The sequence below is a fragment of the Bos taurus genome, chromosome 8 (assembly GCF_002263795.3).
Source record: "Bos taurus isolate L1 Dominette 01449 registration number 42190680 breed Hereford chromosome 8, ARS-UCD2.0, whole genome shotgun sequence".
Taxonomy (NCBI): domain Eukaryota; kingdom Metazoa; phylum Chordata; class Mammalia; order Artiodactyla; family Bovidae; genus Bos; species Bos taurus.
Window position 1 is genome coordinate 99,171,777 of NC_037335.1, and position 26,867 is coordinate 99,198,643.

General features: G+C 41.9%; 1 pseudogene; it reads right to left on the reverse strand.

Moving 5' to 3' along the window:
• Positions 1-1,078: 1,078 nt before the first annotated feature.
• Positions 1,079-24,692, reverse strand: LOC112447758 (surfeit locus protein 6-like; annotated as a pseudogene).
• Between the last annotated feature and the right edge of the window lie 2,175 nt (positions 24,693-26,867).

The following is a 26,867-nucleotide window of genomic DNA, read 5'->3' on the forward strand; positions in this document are numbered from 1 at the left end:
GCAATTTCCACTTACGTTTTTAAATTGTGCTATGACCAGGTAATATACTTTGTATGACATTGACACTTTAAAATATGACTTGTTTTACGAACTTTGAGAGTTTCCCCCACTGTTCCATGTGTGCTTGAAGTATATACTGTTTTCAGATACCGTTCTGTGTGTCCATCAGATCAAGCTTATAACTGTTTTCATCCGAACTTTCCATAGCCATCCGATTTTTATCTGCTTGTGTATCAATTCCTAACAGAGATGTTAAAAATCTCCCACTTTGATCTGTGACTTGATTTCTCCTTGTGTCACTTTCTGCTAGACAGACTTGGAGATATGTTCCTGGTGCACAGCTTTTCCACCTTCCAGGTGATTTGAACCCCTTTTCATCACGTGGGGATATTCCTTCTCTTTAGCAGTGCCTTTTATCTTAAAATTGACTTCATCTTCCAATACAGCCAACACCAGCTTCCTTTTGGTTACCATCTGTTTCTTAACTAGAAATTAGTCAAAAGAATTTTATTAACAGTTTTAAAAAAATAATTTACATACCATAAAATTCACCTGGCTGGCTGTGAGCTGGGACTTAACTCTGCCTCTGTGTATCCTCCATTCATCTGGCTTAGCTGGAGGTTTTTCTCTCCCACCTCCTTCTAGATTGACACTGTCCATCCCACTCCATACTTCTTCCTCCTAGTTTAGTAAGACTGTATCTTCTGTGGTTATTTTAGGATTTTAAATGTGCATGCTTATCTTAAATTCTAATCTTTACTCATCTTATAAATAAACGTAGAATAATTCAATTCCAGGCAACCTGAGGATGGCCCCGCCTTCTTCCAGTCGCCGAGACCATCAATTCCACCTTCGGTCTGGCTTCAGTCGCTGGTTTTCGTCCTTTTCAAAAGAGTTTGGGGCTGACACAGCAGTCCCAAAGGCCATTCCCTTCTGCTCCTGTGAATTCGGGAGATACAGAGCGGGTCAGTGAAGCCCGCCCCTCCTTACCTGGCGCTCACCGCCTCCTTACCGCTCCCTCGTCCCCAACCCTGCAACTTTCAGGGAGCGTTCTGGCCTCATGAGAGGAGGCTGGGGTCTAGATGTGGATCAACCCTTCCCCAGATCTGAAGGCTCTTGTGCCCACGCGGCCTGAGCCCTGGACAAGTCGCTGAGCGGAGTGTGACAGCGTCCGCTCTCCACCCAGAGCCAGGGCCTGCCTGGGGTCGAGCATCCGGGCCCTCAGGCCAGGTCGGTCTCCAGAACCAGGGTGCAGGATGCGGCCCTTCTCCAGGCGCCCCTCGGCCTTGACCGCCTTCTTGCGCAGGTTCTGCCGCCATCGGTCCTGCAGCAGCATCTTCCCCACCACCTGGGCCACTGGCCCTGCGCTTCTCACACGTGCACCCGCGCTGCGCCCGCCGCTTCTCCTGGACCTCCGGCTGCAGGTGCTGGCCGTTGAGGATCTTCACGCCCTTGGCCTTGTACAGCAGGTTCGTCCCTGCATCTTGGCCTGAAGTTCCCGGGCCTAGGCCGCGACCCAGTCTGGCAGCTGCTCCAGCCCATCAGCCCCTTCACCTTCTGCCTCCTCTCCTTCCTGCGCTGCGCCTTGCAGGCCTGCCCCTCTTATTGACTCATCTCTACCTCAGTGAAGAGCAGCCCGGCTGGCCCGGCAGCTCAGGGGGCCTCTTGGAGACCTTGGCGGCTTTCTCCTTCATCCCCAGCTCCCTCCGCACCCTCTACTTCCGGTCCCACTCCTGCTGCCTCAGCTTCCTCCAGCATCTTTTCCCCAAAGAGGTGGGAAGCAGCTTCCTGGCGTTGCCCTGGCTGCGTGCCTCCCCTATCTTCTCATGCAGGCGCTGTCACAGGACGTCCACCGCAAATGAAGAGTCGGGCGCTGAGGCCAGGCCATCCGCAGGGCCCGCAGTGGAGCTGAAGGCCTCCGCCTCCTCTTTCACTGCCGCTGACTTCCTGCCCTGAGGCTTCTCCACAGGGACCCGCACCTGGGATTTCTAATGTGCTTTCTTCCCCTTCTGTTCTGGGGGCCCAGCAGTTTCTGAAACTTGAGTTTTGCTTTCTGAGTTGTGCGTCTGGGACTCAGGACTGGGCAGGGAGCAGATCTTCTTGTCCAGGCTCTGAAGCTAGGCTTCCTTGGCGAACCGAGTAAGCCCTGGCTGGAGGTTCGGGGTCCTTCTGGGGGAAGGAGGGCCAGGGTGCAGCATCCTGGGCCGGTACTAGCACTCTGCAACACACTCAGGGCCCCCCAAACGCCCGGTCTGAGCTACCTTCATCTATCTACCCAGCTGCACTTGCCAGAAACCCCCAATGTGAGAACTGATGGTGGCTTGAATTAGGGTGCAAGTGGCTTGATCACTTGGATGATGGTTGGTGTTGTTCTTGAGGATGGAATAGATTAGGAGAGGTGTAAGTTTGGAGGGATGTTGCAGAGAAATTCTGTCAAGTGGAACAAGAAGGTCTGGATGGACAATAAACGATTAATCTTTCACCCAAAGAGGTTTGGCCTTTGCCCTTGGCTCCTGGGAGGTAACCTCTAAGACCTAGGAATATCTTGCCTTGATTTGTTTAACCTGGGGACCTTTGGCCAAGCCAGATAGCCTATGCTAGCAGTGTGATTTATAGGAAGGGTCCTTGGGTCATGTGGTATGAATTTGACCTCTGGAGACTAAGGTTGACCGCATGACCAGTCAGCCATGGCTATGTGACTGAGCCACAATAAAATCTGTAGACACCAAGGCTCAGGTGAGCTTGTCTGGTTGGCACTGGCTCATGCATATCGTCACACATTGGAGCTGTGAGAAATCAAGTGTGTCCATAACTCCACTGGGAGAAGATAACTAGAGGTCCCATGCTTTGGACTCTCCTGGACACTTCTGCATGTTTCTTTTCCCTTAGCTGCTTTTAATCTCTGTCCCTGTTCTGTCTTAAACCGTAACTGTGAATATAGCAACTTTCAGTGAGTTTTGTGAGTCCTTCCAGCAAATTGTCAAACCAGAGTGATCGTGGGGACCCTCTAACTTGAGATTGGTGACAGAGGTAAAGATGGTGCGAATTTAACAAAGAGAAGCACTGGGTGACTCAAGTCTTAACTCCATTGGTCAGCTGTGTCCAGCTCCATCGCAGCCCCTGCAGATGGCCCGGCCCAAGAGCTTGGCTCTTTATTTGCCGTGGATGTTCTGCTGGCAGCATGTGCATGAGAAGATAGAGGAGGCATGCAGCCAGGGCAATGCCAAGAAGCTGGGGAGTAAAAAGAGGAGAAAGTACCTTGTTGTCTCTTGACCAGTGTCTCAGAGGATTTCTCTTTTCCTTTTTGCCAGGGTCTCATTAAGAAGAATCTACTGTCTCTGGTCAAAGAGCTGCCTACAAGTGTAACCTGGAGAGACAGCAGAGAAAGGCAATGCCTTTAGTCGGTGTGCATAATGAAATCTGTGGGAAGAAGTAACACCCTTGATATGTCAGCCACAATATGGTTTCTGTCTAATTGAATCCATTCGTCATTACATTAAAAAAGAAGCTGATGCAATTGAAAAGTAAGTTCAGTTAATCCGTCCTCTCACAAAAACAGTTTGTGTGTGTGTGTGTGTTGATGTGAATCTCATCATAAAGATAATATAAACTCTGGCTTCAGGCACATGAGGGTTCATTTCCTATGGCAGCCTCCTTGTATACTGCTGAGAGTTACAGCATGTGGAATTACTTATAACTAAAGCCTCTGACTGAAAATATGGAGGTAGCACTCGATTTATCATCCTCTGAGATTTAAAAGCTCTTTAGAACACAAGCCAATACCAATTTCTGTTTTAACAAATCAGTAAGTATCTCTTCATGGACTAAATGACTTTCCCATTTGGCACCTCTCAAAGCCCTTCCGCCCCCACCCCACCCCCCACCGCCTCCCTGTGGCTAAAGAGGTTGCCACATATGTGCTGGATATAGGCAGCTTGGAAGAGTGTGTCTTATTTTACAGACTCTAGCATGGTCAGCAAGATTAATTGTTCAAAATTGTGAAAAACAGACATTCTTTCCTTGATGTCTCAGCTTAGATCAGTATTGCATTGGTTATCTATTGCTGTATAACAAGTTATCCCAAATTGAATGGCTTAAAATGATGCACATTTATTAATACTCACAGTTTCTGTAGTCAAGAGCTGGGCATAGCTTAGCTGATTCCTTTGTTTCAGGGTTTCTTACAAGACTGAAATAAACTTGCTAGCTGAGGCTGTGGTCTCATTTGAGAGCTCAGCGGTGAAAGATCCATTTCTAAGCTCCTTCAGGTTATTTAGTTCTCAGAGGACTTTTTGACTAAAGGTTACAGATCCTTCCCAGCTCTTAGCTGGAGATTGCTCTAGTTCTTTGTTCTGTGGACCTCTCCAGCGTGGCCACTTTTTTCATCAAAGTATGCAAGTGGAGAAAGCAATAAGGAAAATCTAGCAAGACAGAGATTTTTAATGTAATCATGTGGGTGAATCCCATCACTTATGCTGTATTCTGTTGGCCTTCCCACTCTCAAGGGGAGGGGATTACACAGGGTGTAAATACTAGGAGATGGAGAACATTAGGTGCTATCTTATCTAACCCAAGGTGCTTAGGTCCTTGGTTGAAGAAGTAACAGTAATATCCTTTTATAAAGAGTGTGCTGTATGTTTCTGAGTTTCAAAAATATTTGTGGATAGGCTCAGCAGGCAGATTATATCCTTGAAGAAAGGATGATGCTTTGGTGGCAAGTATGTCTTTAGTCCAGCTGATTTTCTCATTTTTCTCATGTTATTTTCCATCTTCTCCAAATAATCTATTTTCTTCCTCCTTTTATTATAACCAAAAAAATGTCTGGTCAAGTTAGAAGCTGGGAAGAGCTCAGAGTCCTTGAGGTTGGGGTGAATAGCCTAGAACTTAACAGGGAGGGCAGTAATGTGTTTGCTTGGGGCAGCTTTCTGACTTTTGGCTTTTCTCAGTTCACTGTTTCTCTTTTATATTTGTGAGGTCCTGAATCAAACACCACACAGCTCCAGAGTTGTTTCCTAGCAGTGTCTTCATGACAGAGCATTTCTACGGAATTCCATGCTTGACCTCCAGAGTTTTAAAACCTACTGAGTTAGTTTCTACTAGTGCTTTTTGTGGTTGTTTAGTCACTAAGTCCTTTCTGACTCTTTTGAGACCCCATGACCTCATGACCTCATGAAACCCATCAGGTTCCTTTATCCATGGGATGTCCCAGGTAATAAGACTGGAGTGGGTTGTCATTTCCTTCTCCAGGGGATCTTCCCGACCCAGGGATTGAACCTGTGTTTTCTGCATTGGCAGGCAGATTCTTTACCCCTGAGCCACCAGGGAAGCCCAGTGTTCCTTACTAAAATTCACAGATGACATTCTAAGACTAATATAAAGCACCCATATGTGCCTGCCACCCTTGCCCGCTGCCGTGGACGACAATCTTAGGGATTAGGAAAGTGTTTGTTGTTGCTGCTGTTGTTTTCGTTCACCAGAAAGTATGAAACATTTATCTAATCATTTGTTCACACATTGACCTTTACTCATTCAAGAACAGTCATTGGCAGTTGCCATTGAGAGTGACAGCAAAGTCACTGCCTTTATTAATCATTGCTCTTCTTCTCCTTCCTGGCTTTCTTCTTAGCATCCACAAATGTGTTTGCCTGCTGCTTTAGCCTCTCGTACAGGTAGAAAATATGTGCTCAGTTGCTCAGTCGTGTCTGACTCTTTGTGACCCCATGGACTGTTAGCCCACCAGGCTTCTCTGTCCACGGGATTTCCCAGGCAAGAATACTGGAGTCGGTTGCCATTTCCTTCTCTTCGCATCCACAAACGTGATTGCACGCTGCTTTAGCCTCTCCTAGAAGTCAGTCAGTTCAGTTCAGTCGCTCAGTCATGTCCGACTCTTTGCGACCCCATGAATTGCAGCACACTAGGCTTCCCTGTCCTGGAACTCCTGGAGTTCACCCAAACTCATGTGCATCAAGTCGGTGATGTCATCCAGCCATCTCATCCTCCATCGTCCCCTTCTCCTCCTGCCCCAAATCCCTCCCAGCATCAGGGTCTTTTCAAATATCAGTTCTTCGCATCAGGTGGCCAAAGTGTTGGAGTTTCAGCTTCAACATCAGTCCTTCCAATGAACACCCAGGACTGATCTTCTTTAGGATGGACTGGTTGGATCTCCCTGCAGTCCAAGGGATGCTCAAGAGTCTTCTCCAATACCACAGTTCAAAAGCATCAATTCTTCAGTGCTTAGCTTTCTTTATAGTCCAACTCTTCCAAGAAGTAAGCGTCTTTTAATTTCATGGCTGCAGTCACCATCTGCAGTGATTTTGGAGCCCCAAAATATAAAGTCTGACACTGTTTCCACTGTTTCCCCATCTATTTCCCATGAAGTGATGGGACCAGATGCCATGATCTTAGTTTTCTGAATGTTGAGCTTTAAGCCAGCTTTTTCACTCTCCTCTTTCACTTTCATCAAGAGGCTTTTTAGTTCCTCTTCACTTTGTAGAAAGTGTTTTATCTCTAATGCTTGTTTGGGTCCCAGAAGACTCAGAACTACTATTTCCTAGGTCTGAACCCAGAGAGTCAAGGACAGTTCTTAGGCCCAAATCAGCAGCTCCTTTTTCATGTTCTTCTGCAGACCCAGGTGCTATCCAGAGCCTACTTTGCCTTGAGTCAGACCTAAGAGGATGCAAGCTTCCTTTTACCTGCTTGAGGGTGATTGACAGAAAAGGGGAGGAGATGGGAGAATGCCAGGATTCTGAAGTCTAGAGAAGATGACTACAGTCTTTCAGAAGATGAGATCAGCAAATCTCTGAACCTGTGGTGAGGCCTAGGGGTCATTTTCAAACAACTTAGTGTATGTCAGAATCACCTGTGGAAAATTTTTTAATATGAATTCTATTTTCATATATTTTACTCCAAGGAGGGCAAAACACAGCCCAGGAATCTGCACTTGCACTTAGCATTCCTCACATTTTAGATGCTGATGGTCTAAAGAGCACTGTTTAAAAATGGTGAGACTTTAGAGAAATAGGTAGACCACATGTAAACCATAAGAGGAAAAATCCAGGGAGTGAATTTACTATTTGTTTTTCCCTTCATTGATTTCAGATATATAATCACACAGTAGCAGCTACTTGTTTTCAACCAGAGGTGGAATGGTTGCAGTGCTTATTCAGTGAGGGAAAACTAAAAGCTGTAATTAAACCAACTGGCTACTTAATTCGTTCATTCATCTGCTCCATCGAAGGAACATTCATTCATTTCCTTTCTCTTCCGTGATTCAGGAACAGAGTCACCTAGGCTTTATGAATGAAAGTCAGCAGCCTTTCACAGCTAGACAAATAAAGCCAGCTTGGGACGACCAGACAATGTCTCCTCTATGTTTATGCCTCTAAATCACACTGTGAGTAGCCACCGCTTTTCTCTCTTGGGGAAAACAAACAAGTTTGGAATTACAAAGACTAGAGTGGGAAGTCTCTGATCTACCAAGGAAAAAAGAGCAAGATACAAGATATGAATATGATGTCCATCTAATGTGCATATATATGTGATATTTTTATGATGCAAAATTTTAATGATTTGTATTGAATACTGTGATGTAATATTTTTATGAGAGAAAAAGGTAAAGAAAGACTCTACCCTGTTAATATTGGGTATGTTTACTCCCTTTGGGGAATTGGAGATGGGATTAGTGTGGGAAATTATTAACTTAATTTTTTATACCTTTATAGTAGAATATGACATCAAGTAATTATAGAATACTACAAGTAGAATACTATAACAGTGAACCATACCATTTTTTTGGTATAAAACTTAAAGAATATTGTAGTACGTAATAAGTGCAAGGAAATTCCAGCTCTCAGATCTCAAGTCTTGGGTATTTTAAAGTTAAAGGAAGAACCTAGTTATGGAGGTAGATGGACTCCAATTGGTCTCCCATCAAACGTCTTTGTCAATGTCTTTTAGATTAGATTTGCTAATGATTTGAGTTGACAGACCATCTACTTTCTTCTTTTCTCATTATATGTATGCTACATGGGATTTCACTATGACCAAGAGGCCAAGTGGGGATCACCATACACACAAAGCACCCCCCAGATTAGTAGGAAGAGGGCAGGGTTTCTAATAAGACATCAAATGTGTCCTGATTTTGAAATTAAGATTTTTGTTTGTTACTGAAAGTAACCAACTGCTTATTCCTTAAGAGTGACCAGCAAAGTCCTGGGGCTTGCCCAGGTTTTGAGTCAGAGGTAAGGAAACCATTCATTCATCCACTAAATAAAATTTTAAAGGTGAGTAGAGGGCCAAAAAAAAAACCCCCCAAAAACATTGCATATTGATTCCATCTGCTAGTAGATCTCAGTCAACAGCTGGTTGTTTTAGCTATTACAATTGAAAATCAGTAAAATTCAATTTATAATTTAAGAAATCACCAAAAGCACAAAAGGACAAATATTATGTGATTCCACTTTTATGGGGTACTTAGAAGAGTCAAATTCATAGAGAGAAAATAGGATGCTGGCTGCCGAGTACTGGGGGAAGAGATGGGGAAGTTCATGTTTAATGAGTACAGAGTTTCAGTTGGGGAGGATAAAAAAGTTCTGGAGATGGATGGTTGCACAACAGTGTGAATGTACCTCATGGCCACAGAATTGTACGCTTGAGAATGGTTAATGTGGTAAATTTTATGTATGTGTTACCATAATTTTAAAAAGAGTTCAGTTCAGTTCAGTTGCTCAGTTGTGTCCTATTCTTTGCGACCCCATGGACTGCAGCACTCCAGGCCTCCCTGTCCATCACCAACTCCCGGAGTTTACTCAAACTCATGTACATTGAGTCGGTGATGCCATCCAACCATCTCATGTCTTTAAGCTTCCCCTTCTCCTCCCACCTTCAATCTTTCCCAGCATCAGGGTCTTTTCAAATGAGTCAGCTCTTCGCATCAGGTGGCCAAAGTATTGGTGTTTAAGCTTCAACATCAGTCCTTCCAATGAATATTCAGGACTGATCTCCTTTAGGATGGACTGGTTGGATCTCTTTGCAGTCCAAGGGACTCTCAAGAGTCTTCTCTGACACTGTAGTTCAAAAGCATCAATTCTTCAGTGCTCAGCTTTCTTTATAGTTCAACTCTTACATCCATACATGACTACTGGAAAAACCATAGCCTTGACTAGACGGAACTTTGTTGACAAAGTAATGTCTCAGCTTTTTTAATATGCTATCTAGGTTGGTCATAACTTTCCTTCCAAGGAGCAAGCATCTACCAGAGACATTATTTTGCCAACAGAGGTCCGTCTATTCAAGGCTATGGTTTTTCCAGTAGTCATGTATGAATGTGAGAGTTGGACTATAAAGAAAGCTGAGTGCCGAAGAATTGATGCTTTTGAACTGTGGTGTCGGAGAAGACTCTTGAGAGTCCCTTGCACTGCAAGGAGATCCAACTAGTCCATCCTAAAGGAGATCAGTCCTGGATGTTCATTGGAGGGACTGATGTTGAAGCTGAAGCTCCAGTACTTTGGCCACCTGATGCAAAGAGTTGACTCATTTGAAAAGACCCTGATGCTGGGAAACATTGAGGGCAGGAGCAGAAGGGGACAACAGAGGATGAGATAGTTGGATGGCATCACCGACACAATGGACATGGGTTTGGGTAGACTCTGGGAGTTGGTGATGGACAGGGAGGCCTGGTGTGCTGTGGTCCATGGGGTTGCAATGAGCTGGACATGACTGAGCTACTGAACTGAAATGAACTGAACTGAACTAGGTTGGTCATAACTTTTCTTCCAAGAAGTAAGTGTCTTTTAATTTCATGGCTGCAGTCACCATCTGCAGTGATTTTGGAGCCCCCAAAAATAAAGTCTGCCACTATTCCCACTATTTCTCCATCTATTTGCCATGAAGTGATGGGACCGGATGCCATGATCTTTATTTTCTGAATGTTGAGCTTTAAGCTATCTTTTTCACTCTCCTCTTTCACTTTCATCAAGAGCCTCTTTAGTAGTTCTTCACTTTCTGCTATAAGAATGGTGTCATCTGCATATATGAGGTTATTGATATTTCTCCCGGCAATCTTGATTCCAGCTTGTGCTTCATCCAGCCCAGCGTTTCTCATGATGTACTCTGCATATAAGTTAAATAAGCAGGGTGACAATATACAATTTTGACATACTCCTTTTCCTATTTGGAACCAGTCTGTTGTTTCATGTCCAGTTCTAACTTTTGCTTCCTGACCTGCATACAAATTTCTCAAGAGGCAGGTTGGGTGGTCTGGTATTCCCATCTCTTTCAGAATTTTCCACAGTTTATTGTGATCCACAGAGTCAAAGGCTTTGGCATAGTCAATAAAGCAGAAATAGAAATTACTGAAAGAGCTTGATGGAAAATGCAGGATGCTTCCAGAAATGTCTTCAAAATACAGCATTCTTGGATCTTATTACCCTTGCAGTATGGACCTGATTATTATAGTTCAAGGGGAAAATACTGGGGTGACCAGGTGTCCCACTGTGCCTGGAATCGAGGGACTTCTCAGCTTGCTGGACTTTTCAGTGCTAAATTGGGACGTCCCAGGAAACCCAGAGGAAATTGGTCATTTTAAGAGTTGCCAGCAAAGGCACACCTTGGAGAACAAAAACAGGATGGCAAGATTGTTAGCCATGGAGAAAAAGAAAGGGCAGAGTGGTGAGGCAGAGTCTCAATGTGGGGAGGCAAGTCCAGTCAAGACTTCCTCCACCTCCAACGGTGAAGATGCATTCTATTTTTTAATTTCATTTGAAATCTGAATTTTCTTGATTTCTTATTAATTTACCTGTGTGATTATCAGTGAGCAATTCAAATAAGGAAATGGTGCAGTCCTAGAGTTGAAGGTGCTGGCAAAGATACACTGCAGGACTTAATGCAGAGACTGCCTGTTTTGTCTGTGTCCAGGTTAGCCCCCCAGGTCTTCCAGAGAATAAACAGATAACTGAAATTGCTTCCTTTGATGACCCATTTGTCTGCCTAAGGGCAAAAATCCCCAGACAACCTTCTGGCTGGCTGCCAGCTGATCAGCATTTTACCCAAAGCATGAAATCAAAAGTAGCTCAGTTTTTTGTTTGTTTGTTTATTTTTGTCTCCTCTCATTCTTTCTCATATTTAAGTCATTTATTTTGTTGTTAGAGGAACAATAAATAAAACAATTTATTATTGTTTTCCCTCATGCATAATTAAATAGTATGCTAATAACTTAACTGTATGTCCTTTGAGTTATTCTTTGACTCTCATTCTGAGGCTCCACTGTGATAACACCCACCATAGAAATGTGTAGATTAAAGTGCACCTGGATCTTGTCTGGACCAGGACCCCTTGGGTCCTTGGCTCATCTTCTCTTGGCTCCTGTGATAAGGCTAGTGTGGAGTGTGGAGACTGGGCTCTCTGGCTCTCACATGCTAAACTGATGCCTGGTCTCACCCGTTTCTGCTTCTGGTTCTTGGCTCTGGTTGAACAGAGTGAGTTGAATTTACCCTGGTGGCAACAATGGCGGCATCTGAGTTTCAATTCTAGGACCTAACTTGAGTGATTTCTGTCAGTGGCAGTTGATAAGAATCAGTAGTCTAATGTCCATGACCCTTCTTTGCTTGTATGCCTGAGGATTCTTATTGTTCCTGGCACTTGAGTGCAAAGTTGAAGAGCTTTTGGTGTTTTTCTTCCTACTAATAATGTTCTCTCTGTTTATGTGTTCTGATTTGTGTCAATTTGGCTTCCTCTGACCCTCATGCTCAGAGCCTTTTTCCTTCTTTCAAAATTCTCATCATTTTTCATGTACATTTATTATGATCCTAATCAGGCCAATATCTGCTAAGTTAAAATTCTTGCACCAAAAATTAAAAGGAAGCTAAAGCCCTAGTATTCAACCATCTATTTTGGTTATTCTTAACAGTTGAATAATGCCCAAATTACTTTGTTCAGGATTTATAAAATAAGGCTGAAGAGAGGAGATTATTGCTATTGCTTTTTAAAAAAAAAAAGAAAAAAAGTATGGATACTAGAAAAAAGAGAAAGATTTTGGTAAAACCAGAGAGAAAAATCAGAAATTTACACATATTTTTCAACACTGTGTTTCCCAAGAGGAACAAATGGTGATTAATTACATGTTTTTATTTTTCAACTGATCAGTATACTTAATAAATATTAGTACCTGTTTCAGGCAAAAGAGACATGACAATCAAGTGCAACTCATGATTCTGAACTGGGTTTTTTCCTATGAGAAAGTGTGAAAGTTAGTTGCTCAGTTTTGTCCAACTCTTGGTGACCCCATGGATTGGAGCCCACCGGTCTCCTCTGCCCATGGAATTCTCCAGGCAAGAATACAGGGGTGGGTTGTCATTCCCTTCTCCAGGGGATCTTCCTGACCCAGGGATTGAACCTGGGTCTCCTGCACTGCAGGCAAATTCTTTATCATCTGAACCATCAGGGAAACCCATTTTATGCATGTGTGTTAGTCTCTCGGTCATATGTTTAACAGATGAAACAATCATAAGCTCACAAAATAGTTGGAAATACTGCCAAGGCCTCTCATTTCCTGAACTATTTGAGAATAATTTGCCAGCCTTATGTCTGTCATTCTGTCTCATGTGTACAATATTTCCTACAAGGCCATTCTTCCATAAAACCACAATACAACTATCGAAATTGGGAAATTAACTTAGATGCATTATTACTATTACTATATGTTATTGTATTACTATACAATCCTCAGACCACATTCAAGCTTTCTAATAATATCCTGTGTAGGAAAGAGCTTTCCTGGTGGCTCAGATGGTAAAGAATCTGCCTGCAATGCAGGAGGCCTGGGTTCCATCCCTGAGTTGGGAAGATCCCCTGGAGAAGGGAATGGCAACCCACTCCTGTATTCTTGCCTGGAGAATTCCATGGGCAGAGGAGACTGGTGGGCTCCAATCCATGGGGTCACCAAGAGTTGGACAAAACTGAGCGACTAACACTTTCACACTTTCTCATAGGAAAAAACCCAGTTCAGAATCATGAGTTGCACTTGGTTGTCATGTCTTTTTCACCTGGAACAGTTCCTCACTCTTGCCTTGATTTTCATAACCTTGAAACCTTTGAAGATTATCAGTCAGTTATTTTGTAGAGTGTCCCTCGATCTGTTTGGCCTGGTGTTTCCTCATGACTAACACAGGTCGATGACATCACCACTTGATGGACATGAGTTTGAGTAAACTCCAGGAGTTGGTGATGGACAGGGAAGCCTGGCATGCTGCGATTCATGGGGTCTCAAAGAGTCGGACAGGACCGAGCGACTGAACTGAACTGAACACAGGTTATGCATCTTTGGCCGGAATAACACAGAAGTGATACTTGTTCTTCTCACAGTGTCCCATCAGGTGGAGAAGGGTGTCAATTGGTCCCATTACTGGTGATGTTTACTTTGATCACTTGCTTAAGATGGTACCTTTCAGGTTTTTCCTCTATAAAGTTCTCTTCTCAATAGCCCATTTATCATTCAGCTAAGCTTCTTTCTCTCTCTTTTCCCCATTTTTTTCCTTTCCACTATTATTGACTCATAGAATTCTGTTTTATTCAATGGGTTATAATCTGTTTCTATCATTATTTCTGTTGCCCTCAACTTGGCTCCTGAAACCAAATCAGTCCAGATTGGTGCCTGTCCTTTCAACACGTTCCATTGTAATTTGAGTACTTCATAAATTGTTTCAGGCTTATCTTGTACTTTTCCAGTTCCAGTTCTAGAAAAAGACATTTCTCCAAGAAGCACTGGTCCCTTTTAGTGGAGAATGATGTCTAGAAACCCAGACCTGGGGACTAGATATCCTGATTTTTATTGAGGTATCACTGTTCCCAGGCCCTCTCTTTGTGGGTGGGAATAGGGAATATATGTTTGTGTGTATGTATTACATATACTGCCAGGCTCCTCTGTCCATGAAATTTTCCAGGCAAGAATACTGGAGTGGGTTGCCATTTCCTTCTCCAGGGGATCTTCCCAACCCAAGGATTGAACCCAGTTTCCTGCATTGCAGGTGGATTCTTTACTGACTGAACCACCAGGGAACCCCTACATATGCACACATCTTTATTTATCTCTCTATATATCTTTATTTATCTCTCTATATCTTTATTTATCTCTCTCTATATCTCTATATAAATTTTATCTATTTATCTATGTATCTTTATTTATCTCTCTATATATCTATATATAAATTGAGAACTGTGAGTTAACACCAAACCTCTTATTTCAGTCCAACACCATAGATTTTATTGTTTTTCTTTTGACATTTATTACTTCATTTTCTGACATTGAGAAACCAGACTCATATTATCCACATGTACCTCTTTATTTGTTCAATCTTCCATAAGTGACCATTTTCAAATCTATGCCATCATCTTCACTTTTGACATGCCTCGTATTCTACCCTGATGGGGGGTGTGTGTGTGTGTGTGTGTGTGTGTGTGTGTGTTGCTCAGCCGTGTCTGACTCTTGGCAAACCCATGGACTGTAGCCCGCCAGGCTCCTCTGTCCATGGAATTCTCCAGGCAAGAATAATGGAGTGGGTTGCCATTTCCTTCTCCAGGGGATCTTCCTGACCCAGGGATCGAACCCTGGTATCCTGCATTGCAGGCAGATTCTTTACCACCTGAGCCACCAGGGAAGCTCAATCTAATATGGTATTATTTGATAATGTCTCATATACTAAAAACAACTAAGGTGTACCTAGTTCTGATGTACTGTAACTTTAAAATATTTTACTATATATATAGTTACCTATACCTCATTCTATTCAGACAGCCCTCTACTGGAGACTCAAGCATTAGCATTTTTGCCAATAATGGATATGTCTTCAGATTAAGGTTTTCTTGAAATATAGTTGAGGTACATTATTGTGTTAGTTTCAAGTACACAGAAAAGTAATTCAACTTTATGTATGTATATATACACATGTAGTTTTTTAGATTATTTTCCATTATAGGTTATTATAAGAAGTTGAATATTGGTCCCTATGTTATATAGTAAATCCCTGTTGCTTCTCTAGTTTATACACAGTGGTGTGTATACGTTAATCCCATACTCCTAATTTATCCCTGCCTCTTTCCCCTTTGATAATAGGTTTGTTTTTCTGTCTGTGAGTCTCCTTCTATCTTGCAAATAGATTCATTGATATTATTTTTTAGATTCCAAATATAAGTGCTTTCGTGTGACGTTTGTCTTTCTCTGACTTACTTCCCTTGGGATGATATTCCCTAGGTCCATCCATGTTGCTGCAAATGGGAAGATTTCATTCTTTTTTATAGCTAATATTTCATTGTATGTACATACCACATCTTCTTTATTGGTTGAGATTTTGATATGGTGTAAAAATAAAAGAAAAAAGATAATGACTTATTAGAGGCACTTCAATAGCTGAAAAAAAAGTTATTAAAATTAAAGCCAAAACTAAAGAAAATGCTCCCAATATCTGGTCTGCCAACAAGTAACCATTGTCTGTATGGGCTCCGGGATTCTGGCAAGGCAGAATGGGCTATGGGTGTGCTGAAATCAAACTGTCCAAATTTTCAGAAGTGCTTACACTTTACACTAACTCTGATATTAGCAACACAAACCACACCTGAAAACTTCTCCTGTGCTCCCACCCTGTGGAATGCTTACAGGAAGACTCCTGAGACTTGCTTGTTTCCCCATCTAACCCTCTCCACTTCCTTGTACTCGGATTCATCCACTCATGAGATCAAACATTTTTCTTGGGTTTCTTGGTGTCCTCACCTCGCCCCTCCTCAAGTTTGCTGGTTCTAACCCCAGGTTGTCCCCAAGTCTGTGTCCTCCCCTCATCCCTCTTAAACTTGGCAGTCTGTACTTGCTTTGGTGCTTGACCTGGCTCCTGCAGTGCAGATGGGGGCATGGGCCTCTTTTGTTTTCATAAGGAAATTGAAAGGTTTGTGGCACAGAAGCAAGATATATTCTAGAACATATTTGCTTTATAGCACAGCAAGTTCAAACCCAGAAGTATTCTGAAAAACATTGATTGTTAGCAATTTGGGTGGGAGAGTTCAGTCATTTGCACAATGCCATATTTGATCTGATCCATCTGTTCCTTTATGTTGAACTTTAATATTCATTCAAAAATTGATATTATTTGAAAGACTACCCTGTACCCAAATATTTTTCCCAAGACCAGTCACAGTGTCTGAAATCTGAGCATCAGAGATTCATTTGATGAAGAAAGGAACTTCTAAAATATTTTGGGTCCTTAAGTGCCCTCTGTGGAAATAGGAATCTCCATGGGAGGATTGTGAGTCTGGAAGAGGTTCATAGGTCCTTGAGATTGATTTCACTTTTCAGATCCAGCTTCTCTCCTGCTCACTAGTTTTGTTTGGACTTACACACTTTCTAATGTTTTGGTGTTAGAGTGCTATGTAAATGATGCTTATGAATATGGAAAATGCAAAGGGAGGAGGTGATGTGTTGTTGGAGATAAACACACTTAGTCAAGTTCATCTTTGTAAGTTGCTTAAGATGCTGGCGCAGAGGGCTGTAGCTCAAGTTAAAGAGAATGCCCAGGGGAAAAATCATCTGTAACGTTAACTAGAACCATGAGTTAAGCCTAGGGGGCTGGAGAATGTGGATGTAGTTTGAAGAGCCCTCAAGGACAGCTTGGGAGGCAGAAATGCCACCCTAGGCAGAGGGTCTCACAGTTGGGACATATGGGCTTCTGGCTACCATCTTGTATGTCACACCTACGTACAGTCAAGAGAATGGGCTTCAAACTAGTCATCTGTGTGGAAGAGGGTGGGTAGAAGCTTCCAGAACTGCTGCCACCTCTGAGTTTCATAAGTGTCCTTACTCCCTTCCTGTCACTCATCTGCTTAGAGGTGCATTAAGTGGCTTGTTCTGACTTATCCTGAAACCCATAACTCCCTCAAGAAAACTTGTGTATGCCCTGACTTCTCCTCTATAACAACCAGCATCTTTTAAAGAAGCCCAGAGGCTTCCCCTCACAGCCTATTCATTCCTAGGTAGCCGTGTAGCCAATTATGTGACTCTGCAGGAAAGCTATGAAACATCCACATTTGCGGTTTGTGAACATTCAAACCCATCACAGCTGATCCCTTGAAACAGAGATTATAAAGGGCAAATATGGCCTCTGATCCATGGGATTATTTAAAAATTTTTAGTAGTCACTAACCATTTGCTTTGGGGAGATTTTATGTAAAAGTAAAGGTGTTTTCTTGTTTCCCTTGAGAAAACTCAGAAGATCTAGACACACTAGACCTATATTCCTCCATGGTGGTAGTTGGCTGGGGTTGAGTCCAGAGTACCACTTCCAGATGGTGTATGGTCCCCATGGTTGGTCATAGTCCCTATGATTTTCTATTGTCCCTCTACTGGGCCCTCTTTGCTCATTTAAAATACATGCCTGGCAATATCACTGATGAACATAGATGCAAAAATCTTAACAAAATTCTAGCAAACAGAATCCAACAACATATTAAAAAGATCATACATCATGACCCAAGTGGGCTTTATCCCAGGGATGCAAGGATTCTTCAACATTCACAAATCAATCAATGTGATACACCACATTAACAAACTGAAAGATAAAAACCATATGATTATCTCAATAGATGCAGAGAAAGCCTTTGACAAAATTCAACATCCATTTATGATAAAAAACCCTCCATAAATCAGGAATAGAAGGAACATACTGCAACATAATAAAAGCCATAGATGATAAACCCACAGCAAACATTATCCTCAATGGTGAAAAATTGAAAGCATTTCCTCTAAAGTCAGGAACAAGACAAGGGTGCCCACTCTCACCACTACTATTCAACATAATTTTGGAAGTATTAGCCACAGAAATCAGAGAATAAAAAGAAATAAAAGGAATCCAGATTGGAAAAGAAGAAGTAAAACTCTCACTGTTTGCAGATGACATGATCCTTTACATAGAAAACCCTAAAGACTCCACCAGAAAATTACTAGAGCTAATCAATTAATATAGTAAAGTTGCAGGATATAAAATCAGCACACAGAAACCCCTTGCATTCCTATACACTAACAATGAGAAAACATAAAGAGAAATTAAAGAAACAATTCCATTCACCATTGCAACAAAAAATAAAATACTTAGGAATAAATCTACCTAAAGAAACAAAAGACCTATATATAGAAAACTATAAAACACTGATGAAAGAAATCAAAGATGACACAAATAGATGGAGAAATATACCATGTTCATGGATCGGAAGAATCAATATAGTGAAAATGAATATACTACCCAAAGCAATCTATAGATTCAATGCAATCCCTATCAAGCTACCAATGGTATTTTTCAGAGAACTAGAACAAATAATTTCACAATTTGTATGGAAATACAAAAAACCTCAAACAGCCAAAGCAATCTTGAGAAAGAAGAGTGGAACTGGAGGAATCAACCTACCTGACTTCAGACTATACGACAAAGCTACAGTCATCAAGACAATATTGTACTGACATAACAAAGAAATATAGATCAATGGAACAAAATAGAAAGGCCAGATATAAACCCACACCTATGGACACCTTATTTTTGACAAAGGAGGCAAGAATATACAATGGAGAAAAGACAATCTCTTTAACAACTGGTGCTGGAAAAACTGGTCAACCACTTGTAAAGGAATGAAACTAGAACACATTCTAACACCACACACAAAAATAAACTCAAAATGGATTAAAGATCTAAATGTAAGACCAGAGGCTATAAAACTCCTAGAGGAAAACATAGGCAAAACACTCTCTGACATAAATCACAGCAGGATCCTCTATGACCCACCTCCCAGACTAATGGAAATAAAAGCAAAAATAAACAAATGGGACCTAATTAAATTTAAAAGCTTTTGCACAACGAAGGAAACTATAAGCAAGGTGAAAAGACACCTTCAGAATGGGAGAAAATATTAGCAAATGAAGCAACTGACAAAGAATTAATCTCAAAAATATACAAAAAGCTCCTGCAACTCAATTCCAGAAAAATAAATGACCCAATCAAAAAATGGGCCAAAGAACTAAACAGATATTTCTCCAAAGAAGACACAGATGGCTAACAAACACATGAAAAGATGCTCAACATCACTCATTATCAGAGAAATGCAAATCAAAACCACAATGAGGTATCATCTCACGTCGATCAGAATGGCTGCTATCAAAAAGTCTACAAACAGTAAATGCTGGAGAGGATGTGGAGAAGAGGGAACCCTCTTACACTGTTGGTGGCAATGCAAACTAGTACAACTAGTACAGCCACTATGGAGAACAGTGTGGAAATTCCTTAAAAAACTGGAAATAGAACTGCCATATGACCCAGCAATCCCACTGCTGGACATACACACTGAGGAAACCAGAATTGAAAGAGACACGTGTACGCCAATGTTCATCACAGCACTGTTTATAATAGCCAGGACATGGAAGCAACCTAGATGTCCATCAGCAGATGAATGGTTAAGAAAGCTGTGGTACATATACACAATAGAATGCTACTCAGCCATTAAAAAAAGAATGCATTTGAATCAGTTCTAATGAGGTGGATGAAACTGGAGCCTATTATACAGAGAGACATAAGCCAGAAAGAAAAACACCAATACAGTATACTAATGCATATATATGGAATTTAGAAAGATGGTAACGATGACCCTATATGCAAGACAGCAAAAGAGACACAGACGTAAAGAACAGTCTTTTGGACTCTGTGGAAGAAGGCAAGGGTGGGATGATTTGAGAGAATAGCAATGAAGCATGTGTCTTATCATATGTGAAACAGATTGCCAGTCCTGGTTCAATGCATGAGACAGTGTGCTCATGGCTGGTGCCCTGTGATGACCCAGAGGGATGGGATGCGGAGGGAGGTGGGAGGTAGGTTCAGGATGGGGAACACATGTACACCCATGGCTGATTCAGACAATGGCGCCCCACTCCAGTACTTTTGCCTGGAAAATCCCATGGATGGAGGAGCCTGGTAGCCTGCAGTCCATGGGGTCGTGAAGAGTCGGACACGACTGAGCGACTTCACTTTCACTTTTCACTTTGCATGCATTGGAGAAGGAAATGGCAACCCACTCCAGTGTTCTTGCCTGGAGAATCCCAGGGACAGAGGAGCCTGGTGGGAGGCCGTCTATGGGGTCACACAGAGTCGGACACAACTGAAGTGACTTAGCAGCAGCATAGCAAAAGCCACTACAATATTGTAAAGTAATTAGCCTCCAATTAAAATAAATTAATTAAAATAAATAAAAGAGGAAACAGTTTTAAATTTTTAAAAAATAATAATAAAAATATAAATAAATAAATAAAATACATGCCTGGTGTTTGTGTGCTAAGTTACAAAACTCACCTAAAACTATCCTGGGCCTGCATCTTTGAGAGAATGGCATAGAGGTTAGAAAAGGAGTGGGGAAGACTGTAAAAACAAAATCACTCCATTTCAAAATGTTTAACTGATGCACACTGTATAGGCTTCAAATCTTAGCCTGAGCCAGACTTGGACCTTCTCAGTGACTCAAGTTCACTGCCCAGGTAGGCATTTGTATCATACTCACTGGGCCAACATTGGAGATATGCATGGAAATATTCTCTTTCACTCATTTGGAAAGAGGCCAGGGTGTACTTCTGTTTTTCCTAAATGGTCTGAGAGTTCCAGGACCAAGAATAGTAGGTCTGGGGAGCAAGAAGATAAACTGATCTCATCCCATACTTTTCCTTAGCTTCTGTTCCTCAAATCTGTGCCCCCAGGAATGGCTCACACATCCAGCATGGCTGGGAGAGAGACAGCCAGAAGAGGGTGGAGATGCCACAGCACCATCTCTTTCCTGAGGTTTCGACCTCAACCCAGGAATGCCCCTGCTGTTTTCATTGTGCAGTAAGTTTGTAGGGGTGCCAGGGGCGGGGTGGGGGAGTGGTTATGGAAGAATATGGATTCTGGAAATCTGAGAAAGTAAAATAAGACTATTACTTCCCTTTTCTTTAAAAATAGGCTGTGTTCATGTTTGGCATTACAGTGTGAAATCTGACGAGTGTAGCTGCCTTGAGTGGAACGGAAGTAAATTTGTTGGATTTTGAGGAGGTCAGGAAATGATGATGAAAGGGTTTACATAAGGCATTCATGGGATATGAGGAGGACACCAGCCAAGAGAGGGGGTCAAGGAGTGTCATTGAGTGTAACTGACAAAGGTGATGGGATGGAAAGGTTGGTATGCTTCACTTGATTCAAAGGAGGATATTTAAAAATTGTATCCAGAATAGAAACTTAATAGGGGAGAAATGGCGGCTGGGAGGAGGGTGTGTAACTTATGGATCCTTCCAATAATGGCACTTTTGCTACCTGAAAATCAAATGATTTCTTATTGGGAGTGTTGCAGGAAAGGGGACCCCTTCCAGGGCCCGAAACTGGGCTCTTGTCTAACACTCGGAAAAGAATTGTCCAAGGAGATACGTGCTGACAAAGCAAGAGATTTTATTGGGAGGGGCACCCAGGTGGAGAGCAGTAGGGTAAGGGAACCCAGGAGAACAGCTTTGCCGCGTGGCTTGAAGTCTTGGGTTTTATGGTGATGGGATTAGTTTCCAGGTGGTCTTTGGCAAATCATTTGAATTCAGAGTCTTTCCTGATGGCGCATGCATCGCTCAGCCAAGATGGATGCTAGTGAGAGGGATTCTGGGAAGTGGACGGACACGCGGTGTCTCCTTTCGACCTTTCCTGAACTCTTCCGGTTGGTGGTGGCTTATTAGTTCCGTATTCCTTATCAGGATCTCCTGTCATAAAACAACTCACTCAAATGGTTACTATGGTGCCTGGCCAGGGTGGGCGGTTTCAATCAGTGTGTTTCACCTAAGAGGAGTATTTTACCTTATTTAACATATAATCAAAAACACAATGTTTGAGTAATCTGTTGAATCACTCACTTTCCTCTAAGTCCTCTGACACCGTACTTTCATAGCAATCCAGATAGGTAGAAAATTAAGTTCCATTAGTTCCTCAGATATTACTTTTCTCCTGACCTCTCTGCGTAGCTCTCCAGGGAGCATGTGTTTCATTGGTCACACAACAAAATACGAGGTGGTCCCAGTCCAGAGGGAAATGAGGATCAGCTTCTCGTTTGTTGAGGTCTGAATCCCCTGGTGGCACCTCAAGGCTGCTCTTGAATGCTGTGTCTCAGTTGGTCTTATCATCTTTCAGTCAGTCATTCGAACCGTGAGAATCGGGCTTGGTGCCTTTCTCTTACCCACACTTTCTGTGTCCTGGCGTATTTCTTAATTCTCTCTTTCCCATGCTAAATATGGCTACCCTATTTATCATTTCTTGTCTAAATTGTGTCAGCAGGCTTCTAACTAGCTGTCTATCCTAAACTAAGAGAGACCCTGAGTGTCTCCAGTTACAGTTCTCTCCTTGTGATTTGGAGGTAAGAAGGGGTGTTGTGTTTGCCAACATCATCCTGTCCCTTAGTGAAGCCTGCACAGGCAAGGTCCTTTACTGACCTTCTCCAGCCTCATCCTTAAGCACCTTCTTCAGGACCGTGGCATTGCACAGCTCCACGGGACAGCATTATACTGCATTGTATGTAAAAGGGGGTTCTGGTGTGGAGTGATACTATGGTCCTTTTTTTTGCCTCCCATTCCAGCAAATGCCAGAAACAAGTAGATATCACCCTGCTGATTACCGTTTCTTTGTCTTTGATTTTGTTGGTCCTTCTTTCTAGAACATCTTCTCACTACTTTTCCTCACCTCCTTGGACACACAGACACACAGAGATACACACAGACATGTGAACACATGCACTGCTGCTGCTGCTGCTGCTAAGTTGCTTCAGTCGTGTCTGACTCTGTGCTACCCCATAGACGGCAGCCCGCCAGGCTTTGCCATCCCTGGGATTCTCCAGGCTAAAACACTGGAGTGGATTGCCATTTCCTTCTCCAATGCATGAAAGTTAAAAGTGAAAGTGAAGTCGCTCAGTCGTGTCTGACCCTTTGTGACCCCATGGACTGCAGCTTACCAGGCTCTTCTGGTTAAATGTTATTCATCCTTAAAGACATAGCCTGAGCATCAACTTCTCCAGCAAGATTTTCCTGTTTCTCCATTCAGCCTTACCTTTGTAACCACCTTATAACATGGTATTTCAGTTTTGAAATACAAAGAGTCAGTTGCTTCTGACTCTTTGTGATCTCCATGGACTGTAGCCTGCCTGACTCCTCTGTCCATGGAATTTTTCAGGCAAGAGTACTGGAGTGGGTTGCCATTTCCTCCTCCAGGGGATCTTTCTGACCCAGGGATTGGACCCACATCTCCTGTGCATCTCCTGGATTGCAGGAGGATTCTTTACCACTAAGCTACTGAGGAAGCCATAATACATATCTATGGACACCATCAACTGTAAAGACTTGGATCTGACAAAAGATATGTCCAAGAGAGTACAATTTCTTGAGATCTTGCTCAAGGGGAATTTTTACATTATTTTATTCAACAAATATTTATTAAGAGCCTACTATGTGCTGGGAACTGTTCTAGGGGACATATAAGTGAACAAAATAGAAAAATAAATCCTCACCCCCATAGGGCTTACATTCTAATGAGTACTTAATTGCATTCGCATAAGTAAATATTCTCCTCACATTTTCCTGAGAGCAAAAGAACATTCTCCCTTCAAGGATAAATCAGTTTCCAATTCCAGAAGAGACAAATGTTTTCCAACTTGCCAATGATCCTCCTCAAAGCATATTAAAAAAGAATACATTTGAATCAGTTCTAATGAAGTGGATAAAACTGGAGCCTATTATACAGAGTGAAGTAAGCCAGAAAGAAAAACACCAATACAGTATACTAACGCATATATATGGAATTTAGAAAGATGGTAACAATAACCCTGTGTACGAGACAGCAAAAGAGACACTGATGTATAGAACAGTCTTATGGACTCTGTGGGAGAGGGAGAGGGTGGGAAGATTTGGGAGAATGGCATTGAAACATGTATAATATCATGTATGAAACGAATCGCCAGTCCAGTTTCGATGCATGATACTGGATGCTTGGGGCTGGTGCACTGGGATGACCCAGAGGGATGGTATGGGGAGGGAAGTAGGAGAGGGGTTCAGAATGGGGAACACGTGTATACCCGTGGTGGATTCATGTTGATGTATGGCAAAACCAATACAATATTGTAAAGTAATTAACCTCCAATTAAAATAGATAAATTTATATTAAAAAAAATCTTGTGGGCAATTTTAGGCAGTGTTACTTTTGATGTTGACATTTAATGTTTATATCAGGAGATGAAAGTATTTAATGAAGAGATACATAAGCTACCTTTAGAGATACCACCAAGTAACCAAATAGCTTCTCCAGCTTTATTCAGCATAGCAGAGCTGAAAAGATTATGCCAGATTAAGCATCCATAGCCTTATAGCAATTGAACATCATCTAGCTCTTCTGGCTCTTGGCTTAACCAGTGAGCAGTGTGCTTGCGTGACATTGGACTGGTTTCTCTCCCATGTGTGGTTAAGGGGCAGCTTTTCCTTGGCAAAGTCCCCTTGATGAGTCCATGGTGTCATTGGGTTATCTCTGAGAGGTCATTGTTTATCTTCCGTCGTAGGTCAGACTTGGCAGTGGTGAAATAAGTGTTCTTGCTACATCTGTACACGCATAATCATGGGCTGTTCTGAACACATACGTCATCTTGTGGGTGGGTGAGAGGATTCTAAAAACAAAAAACAAATAGGCCTTTTCAGCTTTTTGAGCTAAAAGAAAACAATAAGTGTATTTCAACACAGAGGATAGTCCCAGGTCAGACATAGAAGTTTGTGTTGGCTGTTGGACTAGGTAACCCCCAGAATCCCTCCAGTCATCAACAGACTGTGATTGCAAGAATCATCCATGAATCAGAAGTCAGTGCTATCAGTGTCTTGTCTGAGCAGACTCATACATAGAGGGAAGTCAATAGAAGACTTATGAAAAAGAGGGATAACATTTGCCCATGTTTAACCAAAGAAAAGAGCTCTTTGCATTTTGCTAACATCCCTCCTGTCACAATTGTAGCATCAGTAGATTCACAGGAAGCTATTTGGGGTGACATATTTTCAGAGAGAACTAATTAATGATGAAAGAAGAGTGAGACATGAAGGATAATGGTGATTCCGTGATATTAATTCCGGCTCTGTAAACCAAGTCGGTGGGGGGCTGGTCTGCAGATGAATGCAACTCGGTAAATTATGTAATTACACCCCCACCTCACATACACATACATGAGCAGCTCTAGATGAACAAATACCCAATTTCTATTAGAGGTAGATTTCTTTCCTACATACCAATGTCTCTAACAGTAACATTACTGACATGAAAGTAAAAGGGTAGAATGATCCTTGTTATAAAATATGAAAAGTACATAAAGCTCCACAGGACATAATACTTCTAGGAGTATAGTTGAAATCCAGTAATGCCAAGCAAATTAGAAGACTGCTGTTTTTTTTATTTTAATTATTAACCTAATGGTTTGCTTTGGGTTTGTGGATATATTTGGATGGTGCTTGGAGCTTGACAAAGCGATCATTCTTATTTTCTTCCTTCCCAGGTAGACTTAAAATGATAGTAATATCTTTATTCATCACTGACAAGGAAGGAAAGTGAAGATGAATCCTGAATATACTTTCCAAGAAACTAAATTTCAGTCTAGGCAAGGTATAAACATTAATGACCTAATATATATGGAAAATTTTGAAAGCCCATTTAGTCATTTTGTTTGGTTTTTACTTTTTTAAAAGATTTTTTTTTTTTTTGATGTGGACCATTTTTAAAGTCTTCATTGAATTCGTTACAATATTGTTTCTGTTTTATGTTTTGGATTTTTGGCTGCAAAGCATGTGAGATCCTAGTTCCCTGGCCAGAGATCAAACCCACTCTCCCCATTGGAGAGCCAAACCTTTACCGCTGGATCACCAGGGCAGTCTTTAACACAAAGCGCTGGCCATGATTATCCTATGATGGTCTCGGGAGTTACTGTAATGTGTGGGGTCGTGTGTTCCTAGACTGAAGGACTCCAAAATGATGTTGTGTTTTATTGTCCTGTGCCCATTTTCACACCTTTCTTCCTCAATTTTAACTACAGCTACCTGAAGTAATGCCTTTCCTGTTTTTCTACAACCTCTTCTAATTGTGTGTTTCTGTTTCTAGTAAACCAGAAAAACATTTCACCAAACAGGCTCGGAATTATATCTGAAGTAGTTGTGTTAGGAGTTTTGTTTGGTTTGGATTATGAAACACTAAGGTATGAACCCCTCATTCTCTATCCCTCACACCTGCCCCCAAACCCATAATTCTGCCTATAATCTCAGGCAGATTGCTGAAGCCCGCCATGGTCCCCAGTTGAAAAAAATTCCTGTTTCTAAAGCTTACTCATTATAACTATATAAAAATCCTGTTAGATATTCTCTAAGAGCTAGTCATTCTGTTTTTATAGCAAGAGGCTGAAGATTTTGGTTCTGTTGATGAATTTGACTCTTGCTAACATATAACCTCAGTTGTTTAACTACTCTAAGCTTCAGTTTCTTAGTCTGTAAAATGGTGATAATAATCTCTCAAAGCAAGATCGAGGGATAAATATCAAACAATGTATACGCAAGCAAATTGGAAACTCCAGACAACTTGAACTTGGCCTGAGGTTCATAGACAATGGATGGACTTCATAGGTCCACAGACTACCTGATATTAAAAGCAAAATGTGGGTTTGTGTGTTTTTCATGGACGAAGAGGCCACAGTTTTCATCAGATACTTAAGAAGGTTATGACCCTAAGAAGGTTAAGAATAATTATTTATGGGCTGGACTTCATGATATTATTGTTTTATCTGTTTTCTAG